This window comes from Balearica regulorum, chromosome 13 (assembly GCF_011004875.1).
Source record: "Balearica regulorum gibbericeps isolate bBalReg1 chromosome 13, bBalReg1.pri, whole genome shotgun sequence".
Lineage (NCBI taxonomy): Eukaryota > Metazoa > Chordata > Aves > Gruiformes > Gruidae > Balearica > Balearica regulorum.
The window spans coordinates 18959200-18975608 of NC_046196.1; the positions used below are offsets into that span (position 1 = coordinate 18959200).

At 37.2% G+C, this 16409-nt stretch overlaps 1 long non-coding RNA gene across 1 annotated transcript in view; it reads right to left on the minus strand.

Annotated features, from left to right (window-relative positions):
* LOC142603664 (uncharacterized) overlaps nucleotides 1-9897 on the minus strand; it is a 236271-nt gene extending 226374 nt beyond the window's left edge. Inside the window, exon 1 of the long non-coding RNA XR_012837553.1 lies at nucleotides 9561-9897. This is a non-coding gene — a long non-coding RNA (uncharacterized LOC142603664). The remainder of the gene's footprint in view (nucleotides 1-9560) is intronic.
* Between the last annotated feature and the right edge of the window lie 6512 nt (nucleotides 9898-16409).

Here is a 16409-nt window from a genome sequence, read left to right on the forward strand (position 1 = left end):
CGGATAGAGGCTTTCCTGGCTCTCCTCATTTCTAAACGAACAGGGCCAGTTATGAGCGCACTTTGTTGGACAGCTTACTCTGAGAATGCAGTAGACAGTGATAAAGTGCAAACTTGAAGTCTACCTGTTTGAATAATCATTATGCAGCTACAAGGGTTTGAATGAACCAGCTTCTTCATCCTTTTGGCCCAGGATTCATTCAGAAAGGACTACACAGCTTGTAAGAGCAGACCCTCACGCTGTCACCAGAACTATGCTATTGCCAGGAAATAAATAGAAAAATTGCACCATTTTTTTACTTTAATATATCATGAAAATTGAGATAGTACTCTCCACAGTATTTACTAAATGTAAACAGAAGCTTTTCATACAGCTGCCATGGAGCTAATAAAAATATAGAATCTGAATTCTTTGGGAAATTCGGTATTTTCTTTCAATGGGGTTTTTTTTCCCCCCACTCTAAATAAATACAAGGAATTTCCTATGGCAAAAAAAAAAAAAAATCAACTTAATACCATTATATACTTTCCTCTGAATGTGAAATCAATGTATTAACTTTCACAGTACTAAAATATGAAGTATACTTTATATTGTATATGTGTTATATATACATCAGTAAATACAAAATGATGCATTCAACATTCTTGAAGCGAAATTAGAAAGTTGATGATTGATTTTGACTTTTTAACATAAAGATTTCAGCAGCATCGGCATGTTTCTATGAAACATCTTTCAGCTTACCTTTCTGGTTTTCAAATTAAAAAAGTTGTATTGAATTTTTTTTAAGCTAATGAATGTCAACTGGCTTTTTCATAGGGAAAACCTAGAAATCCTTAGTCAGTCAAAACCCTCATTGATTGCATCCTCTGATGTTAAAAATTATTCATTGCCACTATATTCCCAGAAAGGAAGATAATGTTGAAACATGAACAACTATGTACTGATTGATCATGCATCTTTTTATACAGTATTTCTTTTTCTTACACAGACTACTTTTGAAGAGTCACCACTGGATGAAGGGAACATCACATCTTGCTGATGATGATCTTCAATCATCTTCCTATGTAGAGTTTTCAGGTCAAGGAGAGACAAGGCCATGTAAATGTAAGTGATTCTTAATGAGTTCTTTACCCATAGCTTTATTAAGGCACAAATAACCATAAAATGACTCACTCTATTGAATTTGAACCCAGCATATGACTTGAGTTATTTCCAAACTCTGAAGAACAATGGTGGGGAGATAGAACATCTTTAGCCAGGGCAGTAATTATTACCAGAGTTAGTTATCTTCAAGAGTCACTGTCAAGTAATCAGCAACCACGTGTAGGAACAATCGCATGCAACCTGGGAACGTGCCTGCCGCTGTCTGAACATGACAGAACTGAGGACACCACACTAGCCTTCCTTCTGCTCATAAAACTCCCATTGTTTTTCACTTGAACAATAGGAGTGCAATTCTCCTGGTGCCAGTAGATCATACTCTAGTAAATTTGAAGTCAGCAGATTAGAAATTGTTCCTATGGGCCAGGTAAGTGGTTGTCTGTCTAGTCTCTAAGTGGGGCTACTGCTGGCTGTTTCAGAGAGGTGAAAAAACCCCCATGCATTATGCAGCTATGCAAAAAACTAGCATACAAGGAAAATGGTTTTTTACACACCTCGCCAGCTAAAAACTGCCTTTGCTAGACATTTAGCATCTTATATGACTTCTAAAACTCTAGGTATTATTTTACATCCTTATCTCTTTCTATATATGCTTATATCTGGCTGAATGTGTATTCCATAATTTTATGTGACCACTGTCCTCCTTAAGAATCCCTAAACCAAAACTACTGATGAATAAGACGACACCTTTTTCACCAAATGAAAACCCACAACTGTAATATATAATTGGTTGGGTTTTGACATAGGGTTACTGTCTCTTAGCTCTGTTTACTAACATCATGTGTAATTCTGTTTCTGTTGTAAATCTCTTGCTTTCTGCAAAATCTTGTGACAATGAGTTTCATAGGCAATGCGATTTCTGAACAATTCCTAAAAACATGAATCAATTTACTTTTCCTTCACTTCTGATTTCACATTGCATTACCTGAACTTCCTAACATTGTTTTGTCCTTTGATTCTTTCTCCATTTAAAAATTCTTATAGTGCAATTAAGGAACTTTACAGAAATAATGTAAATAATCTATATTGCTAACAGGTCTACTTACATCCGTGATCTTTTCTTTGCAATACATGCATAATATCTATGATAATACCAAAGCTTGCTCTGCACACTGTTTCTTTTTTTCCCCTCTCAAAATGCATACTAATTACTACAGCAAAATTGAATTTGCCTGTGCATACATTAAGGTTAACCATGCAGTTAGTAATGAATGAAGCACTGAGTATCGGTTCCGTAACCAAGAAGGAAATACATATTTAAAATCATGAGCAGGATTTTAATTACTTTGTCTGGGAAATAATTTTGTTAATTTCTGCTTTAAGATTAAATAATTCTAAAAGATACTAAGCTGCTTTCTATGCTTAATTAGGGGCTCAACTTCACTGAAAACCTCCTGCAACACCATAATCAATGGCAGCAAAGTATCTACTTAAACTGTTTTCTAGGATGTCACAGCATCTTTGACAGAAAAGTGTTATTACTTGAAAACTTTACGGCATGCAGCAGAAAATTGTTGTATTCTTGTATTACAATTGTGTTAATAGATAAATTGTCTAAATCACCACAAAAAACTTGGGAACCATTTACAGTGTACCATAACAATTGATGAATGTGGCAGAAACACCATTTAGATGAGAAAAGGCATTAAGTGTGAAAGAAGAAATTTTAAATTAAAAAAGTCCTGAAATAGGAAAGTAACTGTATCAATTTAGACCAAATGATTCAATATTCCCTCATCAACATAACTAGTTTGGGGTTAATTCTCATGAAAACTTGCTGTAAAAAGGAAACAGCAGAGAATTTTCTTGTCAGTGCATGAACAGGGAATGGCAAAAAGAGTAACCATCAAAAAGCCAGTTACAGCTGGGGAAAAAGCAAAAGAAATGAAAAGCCAGCATAAATGCACGGGAGGGACTGTTTGTAAAATTGCTATGCAAGTAGCTAAGATTGTATCAGTATTTCCCTTATAAAACTCCATTTTTAAAGAATTTATATTACTCTACTGTTAAAGTATGTTTTAGGCAGAAACAAGGGCACACTGTGCATGGGCGAATTTTTAAATTAAAAATGGCCTCCAAAATTGCTCCAGCAATTTTCTGCACACAATTGTTTCCATGTGAAAAGATCTACATTTAGTCATGAAAACAGCATACTTAAAAAAAAAAAGAATTTATCAACTCAGCATTCAGTCATAAGTAGTACTATGAACTTCAGTTATTAGTGCTGTGGATACACACACTAATACCAAAACTCCAAATAAGAACAATGCCAGAAAGTAAGCATTGGTAGATTTGCCCCTGCATTTGCATATAAATACATGGCAAGTTTGAAAGAGCAGGTTTTGGAGTAAATTTTAAATAAACCAAGGGATTATTTAATATAATCTCAAACCAGAAACCATTTTCCTTCCTAGCATACAGTTGTGTCCCTTGGCAAATATGCCAAAAGAAGCAGCAAAATGATGAGGCTTTAGGTTTTTAATATATTTTTCAAATATTCACTTTTACTCCCTAAGTTAATAATGTGAACTAAATTGTATCAACTGACTCAATCTCTAAATTCATTGTTTTGTCCTTACATTCCCAGCTATTCTATTTTAACCAGCTAGGTTTTTGGAAGATAGAATCGATGTTACAAACCATTGTGTGTGTATTAATAAAGAGAATACAATTACAAAAAATGTCATCACTTTTAAGCAAGATAAACAGTTTTCTTAATACAAAACATCAAAGCAATTATCTACATTTTGTTAAACCAAAAAGTCTTTTTAAAAACCAGCATGACGTTAGGAATCCGTGTCAATAAATTACAAAGCAAAACAGAGTGAAGTTGCTGAACTGTTTCTAGTTTCAATGGAGAAAACACATGCACCAAGCAGCAAGCATTTTTCATTCCCCTAAATCCTCAGTCTGTCCAACACAGGTAAACAGATGAACTGGAAGTGCCAGATCAGTTACTGATCTTGCTCAGCAATATCTCTCTAACAGTGACAGAACAAGATTCTCTGGAAAAAAATGCAAGAAATCTCAATATAGGAAATTATACCTTCCTCCAGAAAGAGTTCCCTACATCTGTTTAAACATACACGTTTGTGTGCTTTTATACGTGTATACACACACAACTCATTTAAAAAAATTATTCATTTACTAGCTGTTTGTTCTAGCACGTGCATTCATTTGAAATACTGATATGAAGGCAGTTTCTGCAGCACCCTCCCACAGACTGGAAGAAAGAACACAATCTTTCATTTTGGGGAGTTTGGACACCAGTTAAGCTACTCTGCGTGCACACGGCTTGAGTGCAATCTACAGATGCAGAACCTTTGCACTCTTAATAAAGAATCAGTTTTAGTTTAGTGAGACGGAGGCCTCCTATATTATTACCCACCATGTGGTACATGAAACAACTCTCAGTCAGGCCTGAAGGCTCATAGCACCAAGGGCTGTAGGCACACAGATCAAAAGACAGTGCTGGCCAAGGACTGATTACGATGCAAAGCTATTTGCTATCTGGAAGTGAAATAGGGCTCATCATGACAAGCCTGTAAGTAATACCAGTTCACTGATGCCTGAGCCATTTATAAAGTTTGAAATTCACGTTTTTGGAGGCGTTTTCTCCCACTGCTTTAAACTGTGTGTAACTAGTCCTCATCTCTCACAACAACTGACTATGCCACTGCAGCTGCCAACCCTTTTTATATGCACATATTTACTAATCTGACCATTTAAATTATATTACTATACACCTTACTAAAAAGTTAGAGATTCAGATGCATATGTTAAAAAATAATAATCAAGCCTTCTTCCCCCCTAAACAGTTTAGGAATACAGCCTAGTACTCCAGATTTGAGATGAAAAACCCTTAGCCACCACACCTTTTTCTCTCCATATTGTTATTGTGTGATCAGTGTTATTTTTACCTTAGTTTTTGCTTTTTAACTATATTCTAAGTTCACAAACTTGAGAACAAGGCTGCTTCCCAAGAGACTTTTCCCCAGGACCTTCTAGTTCTAATATGAAATCTTTAAAACATGGGATGAAACACAATATATACAGCAACATTAGAGTTCTTTTGAACTGCATCACCACAGTACTTTTTTTTCCCCTAATGCAATTCTGTGTCCGCTGTTTCAGAACAAGGTAGGAACCAAAGTGGAAAGTAAAAACGCAGTCTCTTTACCTTTCCAAAATAATAGCCCACATGCCCTGTTAATAGAAAATATTTAAATCATCTGCTATCCTAATACTATGTAAAGAAATACAACAAATACTGTGAAGAGCAAGCAGTGCAATAGGCCTTACTATCATTATAGCTCATTGTCCAGCCAGATTCTGGATTAAGAGAGAAATCCTTTACTAGATGTAACACCCAATTTCAAAGAACTCACATTAATGGTGTACTTTAGCCCCTGTCCTTAAACCAACTCAAATACTTAAATTATTTGCTGAAAGGAGGCTGTAGTTGCTTATATAAGTCAGTGGCTGATTATCCACTGATTATTTTAGCACCTGCAATAATATCAATGTACAGATCAGATCACTGTAAGCAGACAGAAGGATTCTTCCCAAACAATACTCAGACAGAACAGCAAGAGTTAAACAGTTTTAAAAACATATTTTCCTACAGCTTCCCTGTGAAGAATTCTTAGAAAAGACTTTTTTCTAACCTAGCCATCTAGGGCTTAATGCAACTGTTGAAGAAACTGGATTGCTTTCAGTTCTTCTCATATGACAAAATGTTTAAGCATTTTCAACCATAGTTTCACAACTGTACTTTCTAAGCTGACAACAATGGACATATGTACAATTCATTTAAGACTAATACAAAGAACAATATCATTTTATAGCCATAGATTAACTATCCACAAGAGGCAGACTTGGCTGGCCTTGCAGCATGTTCCCTGCTTTACACATATTGTTAGTTCTGCTCTTCCAGGAAATATTGTGGCTGGTGGGAAGAGAATTTTGGTTCACTGTCTTAAAACTGGTTTTCTTTTCTTGACTTGGAGATGCCAATAAGGTGCACATATTTTTGAGGAATCTCTTACTATTCAAAACATTGGCATACTTTTTTTTCTAGTGTGTGAGTACTGGTTTTTTTTCCACACTGTATTATACTCAGACCACACATTTTTGGTTTTTATTAGTAAAGTAATTGTGCTTAGAAAGCCAAATATTGTATCTTTGGCTATACCAAGGTAACTCTTTTCAACACAGAGGCAATGCTGTGGTTCAGCAAGCAACTGCATTTAGCTCAGGAATGACAGAAGCTACCTTCTGAGCCATAGTATTTTCCTAAAATACAAGTGCTGAGTGCTCAGCTCACCAAGTGGGCCAATAACAATAGGCCTTCTCCCTCAAGGTGCATAGATACTCCTGCTGTTCAGTGGGACTACTCCCGTGCGTAAATGTTTACAGAATAAACAGTACAATTTGTATTTAAGTACCAGATTATAAGACCCAGCACATTCATAAACACTGGAGCTCAACATACAAAAACGACCTGCTAATCTGTGCACCGACCCAGAGAAACACAAAGTGGGCAATGGTTTTTGTAGATACACACAATGCAAACCCTCTCCTTCTCAAAATTCCAACGTTTATACTGTAAGAAGCAAACCCTGCCAAATTCTGTGCTTTCCATTAAAGCCACAGTTTTTTTAGTCCATCCACGCCTCTGATGGAGCACTAGGACTGGAGGTATAGGATGCTATATCTTTCTTAATCCTGACTCGTTGTCACATCTAGTCCTCATCTCAATGTCACAAAGTGCTGAAGTACTGAGGAGATTATTGCTCTCTTGTAAAATTCTGGGATGTCACACAATGACATGATTTCAGGATGACACATCTCTCCTTAAAATTCTCCTTTGTCTTAGTACAAATTCAACCCACAAGGCTACCATACCTTTATTAGCCAAGTCTATAAGTATTTCCAATTAATAATGAAGTATAAAAGTTGGGATGAATTAGTCAAAATTTTACTGTTTTAATCGTACATGCATATTGCATTATCTAAGCCACTTTCACTACTAAAAAGTTTTGAAGAATTTCTACTACATATAAATTTAAATCTGTCCATTACATTACTGTGAACGCTTAGACTTCCTCTGTAAGAAATAAACATGGCACTGTGTTTTAAAGACAATTACTCAGCCTAGGCCTCTTGCCTTAATTGCTGTTAGTATTTTTACATACTTTCTTCATCAACTAATTTTTTTCCAGTGATGTAAGGGTAATTATTTCTATTCAGCCCAAATGTTTTACATTATTTATCCAGTTAGATAGCTGTCTTAGATTTGCTTATATTGTAAAATTTTGCTCCCTACTTTCAGGGTAGTTCCCAGCCAGCTATTGTGGTATTGTTCTGAGAGTAGGTGGCAACCATTTAGCATTTCTACATCCTAGCAACTTCACTATATTGTAACATCAGAACAATGGTTTCTCTGAATGCACTGGCTCACATCACCTTTTCCTTTGTAGGTCAGATAGCAATCACTGTTTCAGCAGAGGCACTGTGATTGAAAACACTGGCATCATTCTTGCATTGGAGTGTCTCTGCTAAGAATCATAGATTTATTCATTGATCAAAACGAGTCCCTTAACCAAAGTTCCAGGAAGCACTTTTATCTGTGCTTAATTTTAAGTCTGTGGGCAGTTTCATACGTTCAAAACTTCTGTCTTTCCCTGGACTGGAGTCCTTGCCAGACATAATGAAGTTTGAAAGACTTGCTCTAAACTGGTAGTCCCAGAAAGCCTGCCCAATTTCCTACACATTTCAAGGGATCAGTATCAGCATACCATGAAGTAATAAAGGAATGGATACCTTATTCTGCTATTTTCCTGCAGCATCTAGCAAATCGTTATCATTGTTATCTGCCAATAATAATTGGCAGAAGCCTCTCCTTTATTGCCTCTATTGTTTGCCAAAAATGCCTTTTTCTGTTGTTTGTGTAAGTCTGGGTGAATAGGGCAGAACATGTTGGTAACATTTTGAAAACTATCTTTTTCATCTAAAGCGACAAAGACCTTTCCCCCAGGGCACCAGCAGAAAACAGCAAAACTCTGTACCTAAGTTAATAAGTAAGAGCAAAACAACTAAAACCTTGGGATTTACCACTTTTTCCAATTGTGATTTTCCAGAGTCCCTGTTCATCAGTATTTATTATTTACCTTTTAGCTTCACAGTGTTTCCTTTTCACTTGGGATATAGGTTATTGCTTTGCAAATTGTATATTAATATTGCTTACCTACAAATACTCTAGGTATGATCCCAGGGGCAGTGCTGTATGCATTTTAATGAATATTTGAACTTTTAAAATTCAGTAGCATTTATTTTAACCAGAACTAAAAGACAAAGTTAAATTCCAAGTTTGGTGAGCAATTTACATCTACTTATACTTAAAGAGAGACCGAAGTAGGGCAAAATTCACTTCTGTGCAAAAGACTTGCCTTAAGCTTGTGTTGCATTTAAAACCTCCCAACAATAGCCCTTATATGCTTGAAAAAGCTAGTCCTGACACATGCCATGAAAGGAAAATATTAGCTTTAGCTAGGGAGGAGCAAAACAAAATGTATTTAAGATACAAATGTCTGCTTAGAAAATTTGGGACTGTAACCACTTTTGAAGAAGCCTGGCAGACTAGTTTATAAAACAAGCAGTTGTTCCCTCTTTGGATATTAGTAAGACATCATGAGAGAATTAGAAAAGCTAAAGTATTCTCAGATGTTTGCAATGATCACTCCCTAGTTGAGCATTTGGAAAATCCAATGTGTAAAATTTCCCATAAACAAAAGGATTTTAAAAATGTCAATTCTGGGATGTTCTTGGCTGAGATTGCTGGAAACAAATAGGAACAGGTTTATGAACATAAATAGCTGATATGGATTGTCCTCAGGAATATTTGTGCTAATAAGCCAAAGAAAAAAATAAAAAAAGTAAAATTACAATGCAAAAAGTGACAGAGCTGGGAAATCTGGAGTTGGGATTGCCTGTCCGTTTTCACTCATCCTTTTACAACTCGTTATGGTAGAACAAGTGGTATAAAACCTAACACCAGACACTAATTCCAGAACCAAACCACAGTTTCAATGTTCCCAACCAAGTTGTATAAAAATGTGTGTGAACCTCCCATCTTCTTGCATCTTGGGCCTCACCCCAAGTCTTTTGGGCAGTAGTAACTGAATACATGGGTGACAGTGTGCCTTTTACATACAGAAACTTCTCCAGTTTCTGCTAGTCACAAAAGCTGATTGAACCTTTTTCCTTTCACAAAAAACACTATGGATGGATATTCAAATTCCAGGAAAGTGTGTCTATGAGAAATACAACTGTGAGCAGCAGTGAGTAGAAGGGACAACACCCAAACTTTAGGAAAAAAAGAAGAGAGAGTTTCTTACCTTTCTGTCATTATTTGATTAGCAGCAAGAGGTTCCAGGTTTGATTTCTGGCTCTACGCTCAGAAACCTAGGAAAATTAAACCAAACTTGTTGAGTGTTCAATGAATGATACTTTGATCTTTGCCAGCGAATGAAAAAGCATAACTTCACTGGAGGCACAGAGGAGAAAAGAGTAAAAAAAAAAAATACATTCAGTGAACAGCTGTTTTTTCCCCAAGTAGAGTAATAGTTAGTCATATCATTATTCATTCACAAGTACAATGAGGTTTTGGTTAGAAAATTGGTCCTTCTTGACCAAACCCTCTATCTCCTTTAATCTAGAAGGTTTTGCATCTGCAAGCTTCAAGCATTAGATTTTAAATGAGATTAGTTCAATTGCATCACAGTGACCCCATTTAGGTACTGGATTACTAAGACTTTCCTGTTTCATTACAAGTGTATAATGTCATCAGGTTTATACTTTTTTTTTTAAAAAAAAGAAAAATATCCCAAATAGGCAAAACAAAATACAAAGCAAAGGTGTTTTAGACCTCTCTCTACCACTGCCAAGAACATTCCTTTCCTTCTGCCCATCTGCTCTCTGAAGGGGGCTCCTCGCATCTGTTGGGCCTTAGCTGTCAGGGTTTTCTGCATTTGAGAAAGGATATGTGGCTGTATCTGCACATGAGGCCTTTTAGTTGGAAACTATCACAAAAATTCTATTTTATAAAAAGGCTTTTTTTTATAAAAAGGCTTTTTTCTAAAGCTGCAAACAGAAAACATTTCAAATCAGTTGCAATCACACCTAAGGTCGCAGAAGGTCAGTGCAAGGCAGCATATGAAGCTCCTCAGCTCAGATTAATTACTGACCATCAGCCTGCTTTAAACCATAATCTCCTTCTACCACTGTCTTGGGGGTTCTGCTTTACATGGCAATTTAGTCTCCGGGTTCAGACATCAGAGCACCGATGAGTGCTATACAGCTGTCTTTAAATCACTCTTTCAGTGTGCTCAGCATGTGAACAGCTATATTCAAAACACACTAACATGGGTCCTGTCTGTAGCTCAGCTTCTTCTCTCAGTTTTCTCTCTCTGGATGACCCAATGCTTAGGATCACTCCTGCCAGGAATGGCCTGAGTTCACAAACAAGCATGCCACAAGGCAGGGTAGCAAGACCTACATTATTATAATGCCTGCCTAACACGCCAGCACACACAGCAAGTTTCTTCAAAGCATCTAGTCATCTGTTTGACTGAGCCAACTACTCAACCACAGCAGCAATGAGTACCTACCCAGAAGACTAATCCTCTGCAACATGGCAGAACCCCATACCAGACTCAGAAACAGCTATAAAAGCAGGCAAAATGGGAACCAGAGGTTGTGCTCCTTCTGCCAAGAAGTAACTTGGGTGGATCAACATGCCCCAAGGTCTTTGCGCTGTTATGGACAAACCAGCCTGCCTTTATGAGATCTTATTAGCTGAATACTGTACACAAGGAAACCAAACATGCTATATTAAAATTACTCAGGCCAAAAGAGACCTCTGGGGTCATCTTGTCCAATCCATACTCAAAACTGGGCTGACTTGGATCACGGCCAACTAGTAATCAGCTGCATTAGAGACTTGGAAACCAAGTACCACACACATACATATCCCTGATGATATTTTGGATGACATCAACTACAAACCTATAACAAGTTGATAAACAGAGAGGGAGAAAGAAGAAACTACAAAGAGGAATATCATGTTCACAATCAAATTCAGACCCATGCTTCCTTCTACCCACAGCAGAAATACATAATGTGGGTTCAATGAATCCAATGCTATTAAAAAACAAACACACCTAAGGAACTCGGTGAGGTCTATTTGTATTATACACTTTAACCTTGCTGATAATATGTGTAGTCCACCTGAGTTTAGCAGATATGAAAGCTGAAGAAAAGGCATCTGTAAATGCCACACATTTCAAAACAGCCAGCTGGAGTCTATTTACAGTGCTCAAAAACATGGGAGTATTTGCTATGTCATGCTCTAGGATGGGACCAAAGCACCACATTTGGCAGAGCTTGGGTTAGCAGTTGATGTTTTCATTTACATGGCTTTAGCTGAGACTCAGGAAACATCACTTCAAATGAGGTATCTCCTTTCATGAACTTTATATGTGGGTTGGAAAGGTAAGACAACAAAGAACGAACCTCTTCAGCCTTAGCTGGAAGCTGGAAAGAATGGGTAAGAAGGAAAAGAAAAGCAGAATTTCCTACTTGCTTCCATAACTCTAGCAAAATGAGCATTCTGCTCAATTTCATGATTCAATAACACTGTTTTCAAACAGGCTAGCCTAAAAATTTTATCTGCAAGTTTTTGTCTCCTCCCAAAAAAGCAGTGCCACAACTTTACCAAAGATAGAACAAGGCAAATATGCTGAACATATGGATACTAAAGGAAATTATTTCTCTAGCAATGACCACATGAGAACTCTTAGAATTTCCTTCCGCAGCTCATGGCTTTTTTTAGTGGTTTGGATGACCTTGATAGGAAAAGCAAATATTAAGGATCTGATCTGAATTTTCTATGATATATACAGTAAATGCCAGACAATCCCTTCTGTTTACCATAGTGTCACTAGCACACTTCAGCAAGTACTCATTTATTCAGGCTATCCAGCAGTTGCATATATAAGTACCTAGAAATGATGCAAGAATCCTTCTTCAATGTGCAAAAACATTGTCATCATCACAGTGCCAAATAATAAGTAACCATTAATTTTACTAGTTAAACCCGTGTCCTTAGATGACTCTTTTATCAAAAGTCAACTGGACTTAAGTTTTGAAAGCTTTTTTGCCCTGTGAGGTGAAGCAATACATAATGCAGAGGTAGTGAGGGTCAGATCCAAACATTTTTGTGATGCCTGCTGTCAATAAGCCTGCATACTGAGAGCCAGTTTTAAGCTTTTTGCCAGGACAAAATAATAGCAAAGCTCTGACAGCGTAGACACAGCTTGTGCTAAGGGTCTCTGAAGCCCCAAAGAAGGCAAAGTGGTAAAAACTATATAGAAAGATGTTCCTCAGTTGGAAACAGACACTTATAAATATTCTCAAGTGACATCCCATTTCAGGAGGGCTCACAGGCCTGAGATGATAACAAATTAGATCTATTTCTACTAGATTTGTAGAACTCACCAAATGTTGCATTACTTTCAAACCACAGGCCATTACTTCCTGCACTAGTCTGTATGAATAAGCATACCCATGGGAAAAGAAATATTTACCTTGTTTCAGCTAAGAATGTTTTCAGTGAGTTGCCCCACCTCTGGCTGGACCACTCCAGCAACTGATGACAGCTGAAAATTTGCCTTGTCTCTAATCTGCATATGCCAGCTTCCAGTTTCCAGCCTTTGAGTCCTATCTGCGTTTCACTTACTAGGATTATGAAGTCCAGCAGATTACAAAGGGTCCCCCTATACTGATATTTGCTCCCACATAAATGAACTCAAATGCAGTATTTGGTATCTTGCCCTTTCATGCTTTTCCATAAAACCCATTCAGCTCAGTTACCACTATAAACCCCACCCCTCCTTAATACAAGTAAAAGTGCCAATATTCAGGTATGCTCACCTCATACAGGATAAACCTAAGCCTCAAACTACCAACAATATCACGCACACAAAAAATAATCTTCCTGTCCATAAAAATACAGAAAATTTTGTTTAGCTATCTAACATATAACTTTCACTTGTTTCTTTCTGTGTGTTTGCTTTTTTACAAAAATACTCAACATTGTGTGCCCCAAGGAAACCTGATCACAGGAAATTGTGCAGCTCTGATTCCTAGTTACCACTTAATGTTGTATTCCTGACCTTTTTCCTTACATAATCTAACGAAATGCTTTTAACAATGATAATTTGGTCACAGATAAGAACAAAAGTATTTTCTGAAGAAGATTCTCCCTCCTTGTATCTATATTTACCATGCATTGTGTGAACATTTTCTCCCTATGTAATAGAGCGCCAGAAAATCATCTGTCAGGGGATGATGGATGATGAAGTCTGCTACTTAGGCCTCAGGGCCTGGCCCCGCTGCTATACTTGACTTAGCCTTCAGTACGCACTAAGTGCTCTGTCAGATTCATGCCAAGGGAAAAGCATATGCCTGTAACTCCCAAAAGTGTGGGAACCAGAATAAACAGAGACATTTTTAACGTTACCACACGTTTTAAATCTGCTGTGTCACTTTCCTGTAAGCATTGTCCCTGTTTTTGTAACATATACAGTCATTGTGGGTTTGTGGCTCTGTCCATCACTGCTGTTCTTTGTTGTACACTAACCAAGAAAGCAAACGAAAAATAAAAGGAATGCACAGAATACATGACCATTTGGCTGACTACTACACACTGTTAGCAAAGCAGAGATGAGTTCTTGGGGTTTTCTTTTCTCCCTTGCCCCCCACGACACTTTTGTTGGTTTGTTGCAACAAGGCTTTTCTCACCTCACGCAGCTTCATTAATTCAGGTTTTTTTTAGAGTCCCCTCGGGTGCTGTATCACCACACATAGATATGTTACCACAGGGCTATAGTTAAAAGCCATCTTCCACTCTTCTTTCCACCCCAAAAATTCCATCAATCACTGAATTATGCTGCTTGGCTTGGATGGACTGCAGCAGGACTCTCAAAATCTCAAGCATTTCCATTATGAGTCCCAGGTCCCACAGGTCCAAGGTAAAATGATGGTTTTAAAATGATGCAAATCATAAACATGGTTTTCTAATGCATATTTTTATTTCACATTGCCTAACTACTGATTATAACCGGGCTTTTAAAACAATTTTCTTAAAAAAGAATAGGTCAAAATGCAGCCAGGATGGAATTTCCATTCTTCAGAAATTCCTCAGCGATGAATATCACTGTGTGTCCTCTCATCACTGCCACCTTAAGATAAAATATTTGTATCACGGCAAGTACTAAAATGTTTGATTCCTTGTTTAGGAGAGGTTGAGAGAAAACACCACAAAAAAATACTAGCACTTCAAATTATGCAAAATAATACTGAGGTTGGGTTTTTTCCACTATCTTTACCCATAGAGATCAGTATATAAGTTTTGTGAAAAACTTCTCCAGATTAGATGTCCCTTCAGTTCAAGAGAGATATTCCCCAGCCTGATTCACCACTGGATAATTTCTGAGGAAATGGCTTACCAGCATTTTACTCCTTTCTTACACCTCCTGAGAACTAGCAGGCCCTAAAAACCAGCTGCATTTACAGTTTTGATCAGCCACATTAACCCTTACAGGCATCAGCAGAGTTCCTGCAGCACCAAAAAGGTACATAGCAAGGCAAGTAGTAGAAGCCATTGAAAAGAAGGGGTATTTATAGGCTAGAGTCACTGTCACAACTCATGCAAATTCCAAATTTCTTTGGCTTTGACATGAATATTTATCAGAGCATGATACCCATTCCTGAAAACCAGCTTTTCCTAGTCACATAAGGATTGCCATTTGCAACCCTCACACTGAAAACTGAACTCATTTTAGGTTATTAGATGAGGATCCACTCATCTGCAGTGTTGCCAGGGAATTTCTTTTCTACAATACGTATTAATACAAGAAGATATCCGAAGGTCCATTCATCTTGCTTTACAGATAGGTTTAGCTGACAACTATGAGCCTGACTTGTCTTTTATATCAATGCGTCCATCCCAGCACCACTCCAGGCTTCCCTACAAAATATGCCCGTCATTCAACAGCTGCAAAACAGTTTAAATGCTCTTATCTACTCACTTGAAATCCCCCAGGGCACACTGTTCCCTGAGATGATCTTTACCCTTCTTTTGAATCTAATGCACTGAGACCTAAAGAGGCATTATGGCCAGAGCCTGGTGTGACTACAGTAATAATTACCAGTTCAGCAAATAAGCTTCTCATTGCGAGCACTGCTAGGGCTATATACACGCCAAGAAGAACCTAAAATCATTGTGTCAGCAATTCTCAAAGACTATTTTAAATGCTATCAAGTTTAATAAAACTTTTACAGCAGAGTACAGAGTGTACTTTGTGTTCCTCTGAAATTGATGGAACAAGCCAATTTTTCCAGGTTTGTAGGCATAACATTTATTAAATTATAATAAGAAAATAGCTATTTAAAACCATGAAATGAAAGACTATAATATACATTTAAAGGTCAACAACTGCATGAGGTTCCTTATTGTATATTTTATCTGAGAAGTACTGGGAGACAAAGGAGCTCTGGCACCATACATGTACAGCTGCACACTGTCGCTATTCCCTGCTCTGACTTGGACAAGGAATTACACACTGTTACAGGATGGCCCTGCTTCACCTGAGCCTCTTACAGAACTGCCTTCACCTATTAAGATGGTGACTTACACCCTTTAAATAATTTCCACTATATGTATTACATATAGATGGAGCTTTTGTAGCTGCAATAGCAAGGTCAGACTAAAATACAGCGATTTTATTCCATCTCTGCACTACACTTTCTTTACAACTTTCATTAAGTCAGTTTTACCACCTCCACCCCAATTACTTTTCAGCAAATATGGAAGGTTAATACATCCTTCACAAGGGAAGAGAGGCTGCGTTAACTAACATTGCCAAACAGAAACAACAGAAATGATAAATTACGAAAAATACCCAGATGAAGTGCAAACTTCTTCACTGAGAGACAGGAAAGAAACGTGATCTAGGTTTTGGCTTTCAAAAGCATTTTAATGTTTCAACGTTAGAACATTTTTATTTCTTCCTAAATATGTTTAAAATCAAACTTGAACTGCAAGGAAAAGAAGAAATATCACAGTCTTTTTTTTTTTTTTTTTTCCAAGTGCTATTTCAGAGGGCTTCATTCTGTATTCTAGA